General features: G+C 37.5%; 1 protein-coding gene across 1 annotated transcript in view; it reads left to right on the top strand.

The window, feature by feature from the left end:
- The window catches only part of IMMP2L (inner mitochondrial membrane peptidase subunit 2), an 864,991-nt gene that overhangs the window by 456,777 nt on the left and 395,976 nt on the right, over window positions 1-12,238 (top strand). The gene's annotated exons all lie outside the window — the stretch shown is intronic.

Genomic DNA, 12,238 nt, shown 5'->3' with positions numbered 1-12,238 from the left:
TTCCCCTTTCACAGAAGAGGAAACCGACCTTCAGTTTGGTTAATGTCGGCAATCACAGAGATAGTCAGGAGCTAAGGCTGGAATATAGGTTGAATTCCAAAGCTAACACTCTAAAAACTGTCTTTTCTTCCCTCCAAATATCTTTTGAGGCCCATGCTCCTCTTCTTTGCATGTTTTATAGCATAACTTTTGCTTTGTGTTTGATTGTTTGTAACCAGATGCATAGAAGAATGCCAACCATAATTTAGCTGTACCTCACTTTGCTCACTTCAGAATCTTTGACTGTATTCCTATCTTCCTAACTGGATGATTTCAACATAGTGTGAAGATATCTGTAAACCACTATCCTCAACACAGGCAACATTTCAACTCTGATAATTTTTTTTTTTGCATTTTCATGTTGGTTTTTAGTCTAGGATAGCCTATACCTGACTGCCCTTTTGTGTCAATATTTAAGATGAATGATGATTGTATTACTCTGTTAAAGAAGCAGGTTTTTTTTTTTTCTTTTCTTTGTGTGTGTGTGTGTGTGTGTGTGTGTGTGTGTGTGTGTGTTGTCCTGAAAATAAATAAGTAAATGGATAAATATGTACGCATACATAAAACTTCAACAATGCTATACATAAACTACTGTTTTATTTTTTAACTTTATTTGAGACTGTAAAAAGGCAAAATATATACCCTTTCCAAGCAACAGAATTTCAGAGCTTTATCAAAGATGATTGCTATGCAGAAAATTGGAAAATCAGAAGAAGCAGTCTTTAGGCTTTTTTAGACAAAAAAAAATAATAAGACAAGCTTAGGTTTTTAAGACAAGGAAATGTTTTAAAATGTACTCAAAGGAAAACATGTGTCTGTCTCTTTGGTGAGATCTCTTATTTTTCTTTCCATTCCATGACATGATGCAGAAAATGAGTAAATGAACCCTCACCAATAAGAGTACTTCTTACATCCTTAACCTTTTATAAAGGGTATGTTTTATTAGAAATGCAATGAATATTCGGTGTTTTAGCCATTTCAGACTTTGGAGGTGCTCCCCAGCTGTATAATGCTCACTGGGAGCCTATGTGTAAACTGCAAGGCAGGGAGAAGCCTGGCTGGCTGGAGGGGCTGTGCTTTCACATAGTTCCCATTACTAAGGAAACCACTCGTTTTGTCTGAACATGCTCTGAATAGATGTCTCATTTGAAGTCTAGTGCTCAAACTGTGAGGATTGCATTATGGAGCCTAGAAAGAAATGAGGGGAACAAAAAATGCCTGAAAATGCCACCAAGCATTCACAAAGCGTCTTACTGTAATAACATTCCATGAGACAGAAGGTGCATTTATTTTTGCCTCATTCCAAGTTATTTTGGTGTTATAAAAGCAAATTCCTTTGCCTGCCCACGTAATCAAAATAAGCAAAGCAGATGTTCTTCTGACCTATTCTTAATTCCTGCTCTTGTTAGGGTCTCACTCAGAAGTGTGACATACAGCCCAGGCAGGACGAAATATGGATTCTCATATTAATCTAGATTTGCTCCGTGGTGCTTTGTAACTAAATGGTATAGTGCTATCTCTGTGCCAACAAACAAACACACGTTCAGAGTCAGACCTTGGAATTTGCAGCCTCCAAATTGTCAATGTTAAATTCAGAATGGCTACTGCAAACTGGTGCTTGGTGTTCTTTAATGAGCATCCAATTCAGATAAGGAGTGAGAAAACACTGCTTCTGGAAGGCTCCTGCTCCGTTCTCTAGCTCCTGCCAATCTGCAGTGGAGAATGTAGCTCTTGCTGAAAAATCAGATCTTTATTTCTTCCTCATTCTGGAAAGTAGGGTTTATGGGACTTTGGTTACAATATAATTGCTTTCACCCCCCTCCCCCATTCTGCAGTATAGGCAATTGACATTTTCTTAAATGTTTGGAAAAGTGCTGTGCAGACACCCCAGTCAGAGGTTGCCACCTCTAAACCCATAATAAAAGTTAGGAGGAGCTTCCATTGCATTATTATTTCCATTCTGAGCTACTTTAATACTTTCAGCAAAGAAGAGATGTATCAATGCATCAGTTAATCCACAAATGCAGAAATTAATACGTATTTATAGATTCCTTGCCATTTTGTTAGAATGCTGACGCTCATAGCAGTTAGATGACTTGTCTGCATGAGAGCCAGGGACTGAATGAGACCTTTGGACCCATGGCCCAGCACTTGAGCTCTGCACTCTGGACAATCCCTATGTAAAGAGGCTGCTCAAGTGTGTCCTAGGGCACCGGTGTTACAAAGTCTAAAACCTAGACATGAACAGGGTAAGCAAGTACAGTTCATTTCCTTCCTAAATTCTTAAAGATCAGTAGTGTATAATTAATTAATGTACAAAGCCATCAGCACTGTCGGAAAGACTTGTGTGTGTTTAAGTCTTTTTCTTTTTTCTGCAGTACCCTTACATATATTGACGGTTGTGCACTTTTAACGAACGTATTATTTCAAGTAGATGTCCTTCTCAGGCTTCCTGCCTGACCAGGTGTAATAAATACCATAAACAAGGTTGTTTTCTAGAATTTAGTTGCATCCCAACACCACTTAAAAGGCCCTAGATTTGAAAAAAAGTTTATTCTTGTGAAAGTACACAAGTACTTATCCTGTCGATAATACCCTCACTAGTTCTAATTATGAGCCTTCAATTCATTTTGAAATGAACAGCCTGAAGCTACCAGCTTTTTCTGATCTGATGGGCCAATGGAGTATTTACTTAGAGTGTATGTTTAGCACTTTAGTTATCGCGGCCGTTGACAGGAGAATTCTAATACCGAGACTTACTACCAAGTTTCTGTTTTCAAGATGAATATACATTAGGTCCCTTCTAGGTTACCCTGTCACAGTTTGGCAGAGATCAGGGTGCATGCGTCTTCGTATTCTCGGTACTCAGCACGATGCCAGGCATCCAGTGAGCAATCACAGGGAAGATTGAAGGAAATTGTGTGATAGGAGCAGACTCAGCATTTATTACTAAATTTATCTTTATTATTAGCCTGGTTCAATTGAGTGTTAAATGATGGAAACATCCAATGTTTGACTTGATTGAACATTCAGCTAATAAGGTCTGATTTTTGCCACGTCCCTTCAGTCACCTATTATCCCTTTTTGAAATATTCTTTGTATGTTTCTAAAAGTGACACCATTGCCCTGAAAGGATTGAGTCAACTCTGTCAAGCAGCCTTTGCTCTTTTTCAAGCCTATGGGGGGTTATATTTGTACTTCATTCTCTTAATGGGAGAATTCTCCAAATGTCTCCAGGGACAGGAATCATCAGACATTCATTATAATTCTGTTTCTGCCTGCAGCAAGGATAGCTGCAGTCTGTTGTAACAATCATACCTTTGATTAACACCAAACATCATTCTCTTTGGAGAAGTAAGTCCTGTTTAGAAGGCTTAAATTTGTTAGTAGACCAAAGAGATTATAATCCAAATAAGAATTCACAGTTATAGCGTAAATTACTAGTACATAGCTATGATTTGATAAAGTTAGAAGCTTATTTAAAGTAATTTTTTGGAAAGTTTTAGTCTTTAATATGTATATTCAAGCATTCATACATTTTGTTATGAAGCTTGCATCTCATATATAATTTAGGACATTGTGTTAAGGCCCAAGTCAAAACTTATCTTCCTAGGACAGATAAAATTGTAAGGATGATCAAAATATAGTGAATTTAAAAATAAGTAAAGACCCATTCATGCAGTATTATATTTAGAAAGAGTGAGTTTTTAAAAAAAATTGTCATATTTGACTCAGTGAAACATGTATTGAGTCTTTATTTCTTTTACATTATTTAACTAAATAAAGGTCAGTTCAGAAATGTTTATTAACAAAATAGCTCAGGTTTATTGTAGAAAATTTGGAAAATTCAGAAAGGATCAGGAGAGGAAAAAGCATTTGTCCACCAAAGGAGGCATGGCGTATACCTCAGTATAATTTGTTGTGGTACATTTTTTTATCCTTAAATAATAGAAAATATCCCATATTTAAACAATTACATCATAAAATAAATCTTAATTATGTTTAGCACATATATTAATACCACATGGATGACTCATTCCCCAAATATTGGACATTTGCTTTTTATAGGTTTTTTTTTTAATGTTTCATATTGTAGATAATGGGTGATAGATGGCGTGGAATAGGATTGCCATCCACTTTCTAGACTGAAGGATTTGGGCATTTTAGAATCCTGACATGCATTACAGCTAGCTTTCCTGAAACCTAATACCAAATTCACACAGTAGTTTATGAATCTTCTTCCTACCTTGCCTTTGCCAGCATTCATTCATTCATTTACTTAAGAAATATATTTGAACACCAAGGTGTTGTAGTAGGTGCTGGGAATATAAAAGTGAAAAACACACTGATGTCAAATTTTTTGTTGTTGTTGGGGATATGTAGGAGATAGGTGATAAATAGGCAATGATAAACTTGCAAGTATTTAATGAGATGATTCCAGAGATTGGTTTATGTTGCTTAAAAAAATTAGAACAAGCTAATAGCATGGTGACTAACAAAGAGGGATGATTAACATATAGTATTAAAGAGGTTCCTCTGGAGAAGGTGACATTTGAGCCCAGCCATGAATGTTAAAAAGGAGAGTCAGGCCTTGACACCAGAGCAGAGTGTTCCAGACAGAATAGCAGTGCATATAAAAGTCTGAAGGCAAGAATGCATTTAGCATGTCCTAGGGACAGAAAAAGGCCAGTGTGCCTAAATGTGATGAATAGAGAGGAAGTGGTAGGACATGAAGTTCAAATGGGACCAGGACTGATTTCATCTTTGGTCTTGCAAACCAATGAGAGGGAATTGGATTTTAATTAGATGGGCAGCCATTAAGTGGTTTTAAGTAGGGGAGAGATATTACTGGATATATCATTTTTTATTCACTATTTCAGAAATTACTAGGCTACTCTATTGAGAATTGGTTAGAGGAAGGTAGGAGTTAAGAGGAAAACAGATAGTGGCTGCATTTCCATGGTAGATGAATAGATGGTGAGGGATGGTGGGGTTCCAGAGGTATTTTAAATTTAGACCTAAAAGGACTGCTAGTGGGTGATGTGTAAAAGGTATAGGAGATGATTATTTAAGCAAGACTCCTACATTGTGACCACCTAGATGGATGACTGGTTTCACTATTAAGTGAGATGTGGGATTCTGAGAGAACAGCACGTTGTCCCCATCCCCCCACAGAATTCTGTTTTGCCTATATAATGGAGGGGCAATATTTTAAAAAGCTTAAAATGCTTTCACATTTTGCTCTGCCTTGGAAAGCAAAAACCAGAAAAAACAAAAAACAAAACACAAACCAGCTCTGCCCTCTTCAGTTCTAGCCAGTTCATTTCCCAGAAGGGAGATTAAAATTTTTAATAGAAGGAATTCAATGTCCATACTCAGTATGGGTTTTTAGTTTGCCTTAAGATCACATTGTGCCTCCAAATATAGACCTTTCCTAATTATGCTTTGTGTAGGAGGTATATAGAGACATTGTTCTATAGACTACCACAGATCTGTACTTTGTGAAAAATTGTATTTCTTTCTTTGGGAATTGTATCTTACTGTAATCTTAAACTGTACTAAAATAAATATAAACTGTCTAAAAAAAGGAATTCCAGAAAGTCACTATAATATTTACCTCTGTTTCTAAAAAGTATAACTATGCGATGAGCAAAAGAAACATTATACATAGGCTGTAAGGTGTGGATTTCTAAACCAAATATGGCAAGCTAGACTTTCATATGGAGATAAGATTTTCCTGATTCTGTCTGAGCTCAAGTGACTCAGTTTATGTAATATCTCCCTAGTTGGGAAGAGACTGTATCCACTATTAAGGCCTCTCTGGAATCGGAGAGAAGAAAAATAAGATGTAGTGAAAGCCTTTTATTTGCTCTAGTTTAAGGACCTGTAGAAAGAAGAGAGGGGAGAGGGATAACAGTAAGGGGGCTGGAGCAGTGTCTCCCAAAGAGCCCTTGAGCCTTTGGCTTACAGATGGTGGATGCATTAGGTAAATGGTAATACCACTGCTTAGGTCTCTCCTGTCACTCTTACCCCATGCCATAGCAGTTTGACCACACCATATAGTCAGCCAAAGGATTCCTCAAGGTTAACCTCCAGAGCCACAGAAGCTGAGTTGAGAGACAGAGGACCAGTGGCTAGGGTCCCTAGAGCAGAGGCTGGGCTGGTCCCTGAGCTACATACTGATGGAGGACAAGTCACCCAGTCAAGAGTTTGCCACCAGGGAAAGCTGCCCTGAGGCTGACTGGACAGGCTCTAAGCAAAGCAAACAAAGCAAACCGACTGATCAAAATCTCACAAAAACTGTAGCAACCACAGATCACAGCTCTGAACATCAGCAGAGCAAGAGGCATGGATGTCAGCTTTGCAGTGCTTCTCGTACTTGTGAATCGCCCCAGGATCTTGTTAAAATGCAGATTCTGATTCAGTAGGGTTGGAGTGTAGCCTGGGATTCTGTATCTTGGACAAGCTCCCAGGTGATGTCCATACTCCTGATCCACAGACCACATTTTGAGTAGCGAGGAGCTTGTACATTAACAGGATCATCACGAAAGCCAGTGGATGCCTCCCACCAATGTCATGAGGGAGACATGTATTTGAAGTGTTTTTTGTTTGTTTCCCTAGAGAAAAATTAAATATTATCTGAAGGATCTCTCAAACTATCAGACTTGACCAATTTAAACTAGATGAGATATCTTTTGTTCTTTTGATTTTCTGATAGCTAGCAAGTAGAAGGCTGGGGAAGACTGGTTGTAAATAAAAGTGAAACATAACCTTTTTCTTCTATGCATTTCAGAACAGTGAGTTAATCTTGGGTTGCTTTTTAGCCAAATAATGGCCGCATCACAAGTAGGAGCATGGAGCCCAATGGAGAGATCTGAGTTGTAGATATAACTATCGAAGTCAGCCACATGTCTTTAGATGACCCCCCCCCCGCCCAGAGGGGAAATAGTATACAGAGAGCCAACAGAGAGGCCTGGGGATTTGACCTGAGGCCCTCTATCATTTAATTTGAGCCCAAAGTGGAAAAGCTGCCTTCTAGAAGAAGGAGGAAAGGAGCAGCTAGCCAGGAGGACGCCAGAAGAGCTCAGGGTTATGGGAGCTCAGAGAAGAAAAGAGTGGCTGTTGTAAATGCTCCTGTGATTTTGCATTTTATGAAAACAGAATATTGACCATCAGATTTGGCAGCTACTAATATAGATTTATCACCTATACTAAGGAAACTTTTAAAAGTTTGAAAACAAACTAACAAGACTATCACTGCTAGACTTTTCTGCTCCTGTGACAATCAGACTTCATGAGAACGGAGCCATACTTTCCAGCTTCCCGGCATGTCTTCCTCATGCCACTCTGACTGGCCTTTGAGCTCTGTCATTCCATGGAATGGTTCCTAGCAGCCACCTCCATGTTGATGAATTCCCCCAGATTGCCTTTTTTCTTACAGATTCTATACAAATAGATTTTCTCAAGATTTTTAGCAATTCTCTTTTTTGATTATAGCAAAAAGTACTCCAAAACTACCCGTATTGCTGAAATCTGATATGTGATTACAATCTTGGCTGGAACCAGAAGTGGAAGGAAAAATAGGCATTGACATGTTTTTGGAAGTAAAAGACATTGTATTTTAAGAAAAACTGGGACTCTCACCCTCTTCTTTTGTAATCAAGCCCCATTAGCAAGAACATTAGAATGTTGATTCCCAGCAGTGTCTGTATGGATGAGATCTCTGTGAGCCAACTTCCCTTTTCCAAAGTAAGCTAAATATCATTCAGAGATTTCTAGGTAGTTGGCAGAAGAATAAGCACTTAGGCAGAACTATGTCCAAAAATGAAAGGGCTAACAATATGCTTCACGGGCCCATGTATTTTGCATGGGACCAAGATTAACTGGGTTTTGACGTAAACCTTAATAAACAAAGCTCTTTCAACTTTGTTAGAAATAAACTTTGCTTTCAAAGATGATTGTGAGTGTAGTGTTTATGAAAAGCAAATTAGTATTCTATAAATTCTCGTGGATATTTAAAGTGATAATCAGCTAAAAGAAAGACCCTGAACCATTTGATGAGGGATCATGGAAGGTGGAAAGATTACAGGTCAGGAAATGAATAGAACAGGTTTCTTACTCTAGCTCTGACCTCGATTTAAATGTATTAGTTTGGGCAGGTCGTTTAACCTTTCTGGACCTTGTTTCTTTATCTATAAAATGAGAGGATTAAACCTGGTTGTCTCTGAGGTCCCTTTCAGCTCTGATGTTTTATGAGACCATAGTTCAATAGTCAGAATCACTAGGTAGAATCCAGGAAGTGTCTTCTGTATATAAGTGTTGTCCATCTGATTGGCTATCAGAGATTAGACGTTCAATGTTCTAGGTCCTCAGGATAGGCCAAGGGATAGAGAGGAAGAAGCTTCTGGCCAAGTCAATAAACACATATGTTCTTACATATAACAATTTTATCCCAAATAGAATATTTCCCAAATTTCCCTACAAAGAAGCCACGGATTAATAATTAAAGGAAGTTGGAGCACAGACCATTAGAAGTAAGTACTGTCTTTCTGAGTGTCAAGTTCTGCTTGGTAATTGGTAACACATCTAAGAAAACATTTGAGGGAGACCTCTATTTCAGCAAACAACAGTTAACAGAAGATACCTCTCAAGGGAAGCGGTGGAGTCCCACACACTTGAGATTCCTAAAAATGGGCCCCAAATAGCAGTAAAAGTGATGCCATGGGAAATAATCTTGCACTGGCAAAGGAGATAGACTCGATAAGCAAGTGAAATTTCTCATTTCTGTTTGCCATGTTTCTAAGAGGAAAATAGCAATTAGGAGAGAATATGGCTGAGAACACAGTCTCTGATTTGAACAAGCTTACAGGCTTGAGTGAAAAGAAACTGATCTCAGAAACACAATTTAAAAAAAATAGTTTTTAATTTTGAAAAAAAAATGTGCAGACTTGTAATAAAGTTGCAAAGATAGTACAATGAATTTCCAGATACCCTCAACAATCTCGGCACATTTGCTTATTTGTTGTTTCCCGCCCCCCTCTCCCACCCTGTGTGTGTGTGTGTGTGTGTGTGTGTGTGTGTGTGTGTGTATCTACATATATATGTGCATGTATATAGGTATATGCACATATTGTTGTCATTTCTATTACCATTACTATTGCTGACCTACTTGAATTTGCAGATATGATGACCCTTTAGCCCTAGATCCTTTCTAAGAAGTTTTTCTTTTATATAATCATGGTACCTTTAACAAATTTAGGATTTTTCAATGTTATTATCTAATATATTGTCCATATTCCAAATTCACTTATTGTCACTAATGTCCTTTATAGCCACTTCTGTCGTAAGAACCCATCTAAGGGTAATACATTACCTTTAGTTGTTTAGACTTTGTTTTTTAGGAAAGTGATGTTTTTTGAATTTTATAAAATCTTCCTTATTTTGGGTTTTCCTAATACTTCCTCGTGATTGGATTGAGGGTTTGCCTTTTGGGAGTAGTACAACTTAAGTATGTCATATCAGGAGGCACAGGATGTCAGTTTGCCCAGTTTTAGTGACATTACCCTTGATCCCTTAGTAAAGGTAGCATCTGCCAGGTTTCTGTGCTGTAGCATTAACACGTGTGTGGGTCTGTATTAAGTAACACCTTTCCGGGCACCTCGGTGGCTCAGTCAGTTAAGCATCTGCCTTTGGCTCAGGTCATGATCTCAGGGTTCTGAGATTGAGCCCCACATCAGATTCCCTGCTCCTTGCGGAGTTTGCTTCTCTCTCCCTTTGCCACTCCCTCTGCCCCATTCCCCTCCCCCTGATGCTCATACACTCTCTCTCAAATAAATTAATGAAATCTTAAAAAAAATAACATCTTTTCTGTATATATTCTATTCCTTATCAACTTGTACCTAGTGGTTTTAGCATCTAGGGATGATTTTTGCCTGAGTCAAGTACTATTATGATACTTATTGCAAATGGTTATTTCTAACTCTGTCATTTCTTTTATGTTTATTAGCTGGCATCCTTTTGTAAAGTATAGCTTTCTCTTCTCCCTTTTTGTTTAGTACCAGTAAGGGCTAATGGATTCTTTTTCCCCACAATGAGTTATAAGCTATTACCATCATTGTTCATTGTGATTCTTACATTGTCCCAGATTTGGCAGTGGACAATCTTTCCTTTTAAAATTCTCTTTCACGCATTTGTCATGACCCCATCACTTTTTATGGACACTTATCAGCAGCAGAGTCTTGGGAAGCTTGCTATAAACTTAAAAAAAAGAGAGAGAGAGAAGTGAAAATCGTATAACATAAAATTAACCATTTTAAGGCACACTGTGTACAATTCAGTAGCATTTAGTATATTCATAGTGTTGTGCACCCACCACTTACATCTAATTCCAAACCGTTTTTACCACCCCCCCCAAAACCTGTACCCATTAAGTAGTCACTCCTTGTTCTCCCTTCCCTTTAGCTCTTGGCAACCACCAATCTGCTCTCTGAATCTGTGGATTTATCTAGTCCAGATATTCCATATAAATGGAATCATACAATATGTGACCTTTTATGTCTGGGTTCCTTCATTGAGCATATTGTTTTATAGGTTCATTCACATTGTAGCATGTATCAGTGCTTCATTCCCTTTTATGGCTGAATAATATTCCATTGAATGGATATAGTGCACTGTCTGGTCCCTCACTTATGGATGTTTGGGTTGTTTCTACCACTTGGCTATTGTAAATAGTGCTGTTGTGAGCATTTATGTACAAGAATTTGTTTGAGTACCTGTTTTCAGTTTCAGGGGTATATATGTAGGAATGGAATTGCTGGGTTATATAGTAATTCTATGTTGAACTTTTTGAGGATCCCCCAAACTGTTTTCTACAGTGGCTGTAGTAGTTTACATACCACCAGCTGTATGTCAGGGTTATAATTTCTCTGCATTCTTGCCAACACCTGTTATTTTCCTTTTTTAAAAAAAGTATCTTCATTCTAGTGGGTATAAAGTGATATCTTGTAGTTTTGATTTGCATTTCTTTAATGCCTGAGGATCTTTTTATATACTTATTGGTCATTTGTATATATTCTTTGGAAAAAATGTCCATTTAAGTGGACATTTTTGAAGTGGGTTATTTGTGTTTTTCTTGTTGAGTTATAGGAGTTCTTTATATATAAACTTGTGGTAATACATATCATATAGTTAAAAACTAAAAAGTGCAATAGTTAAAAACCTAAAAAGTAGAAGTATTTTTAAAGTCATTTTTTTTCTGATCTGAAATTTAAGTCCAGAGGCTTGAATTAGTAAGTGTCAAGAAAAATATCAAATACATACTCCTTTTTAATTACTTAACTGAAATTTGAATATATATTTATATAAAAGATTAAGAAATGTGTGCTTGTTCTGTCTTTAAGTGTCTAGGGTTCCATGAAAATATTATGTAATGTATCTGTGGCCCAAGGCACTTTGAGTGGGCCGTCAGGACACAGCAGAGACTTTTGGGGGTGCTTCCGTGAATCAGGAGTTCAAACTTACCAGGGAAAATCATTTTACACTCAATTAGTAGTTCCCTGTTCAGTCTCAATTTGGCAGACTTGGAAAGTCTAGTTTGCAAAAACAACCTAGCCTGGTTAAGTCTTTGTTTTTTTACCAATTTTTCTTATTTTCTTAATAAAAAAATTTCTCCAATCACTAGTTCCTTTCTAGACAAATAAGATTTTCATTTAACCCCCAAAGAAAATTTAAGGAAAAAACAAGCTTTCACTAGTCATTATCTCCACACATGATTACTCCTCTCCACTATAATCCATCAGCTGACTACTCATCTCGCTTTGCCATGACAGATAGTGGCGGTGAGCCCTGGGGTGTGCTCCTTAATGCTTTGGTGGAATGTTTTGCAGCGTTTTGGGTTGCTGACATTTTTAGATGCAAAGATTTCCTTTTGATGTAGAGACTGCAACCCTTTACAGTTTGGTGGCACTCACTATTTTTTTTCCCCAATAGAATTTATAGCTTTCTTTTCAGTATTCAAAGCTTCTTTGGACATTACACATTGGCAGGTGTTCTTCTCACTATGGTTTTACATCTGGTCCTATATTTCTGACAGAAAAGTGAACTACTTTTGCTAAAGCTGTTTTCCTTTCAACCTATAAATCTATGTTGCGAGTTTCTGGATAATATTTATCACTTCTGTTCTGTTATATATGGACCACCT

The sequence above is a fragment of the Eumetopias jubatus genome, unplaced genomic scaffold, assembly GCF_037043125.1.
Source record: "Eumetopias jubatus isolate StellerSeaLion01/CBP00866 unplaced genomic scaffold, mEumJub1_p1.0 scaffold_14, whole genome shotgun sequence".
Lineage (NCBI taxonomy): Eukaryota > Metazoa > Chordata > Mammalia > Carnivora > Otariidae > Eumetopias > Eumetopias jubatus.
The sequence above is the reverse complement of the archived record's forward strand: the minus strand, read 5'-3'. Positions and strand labels throughout refer to the sequence as shown.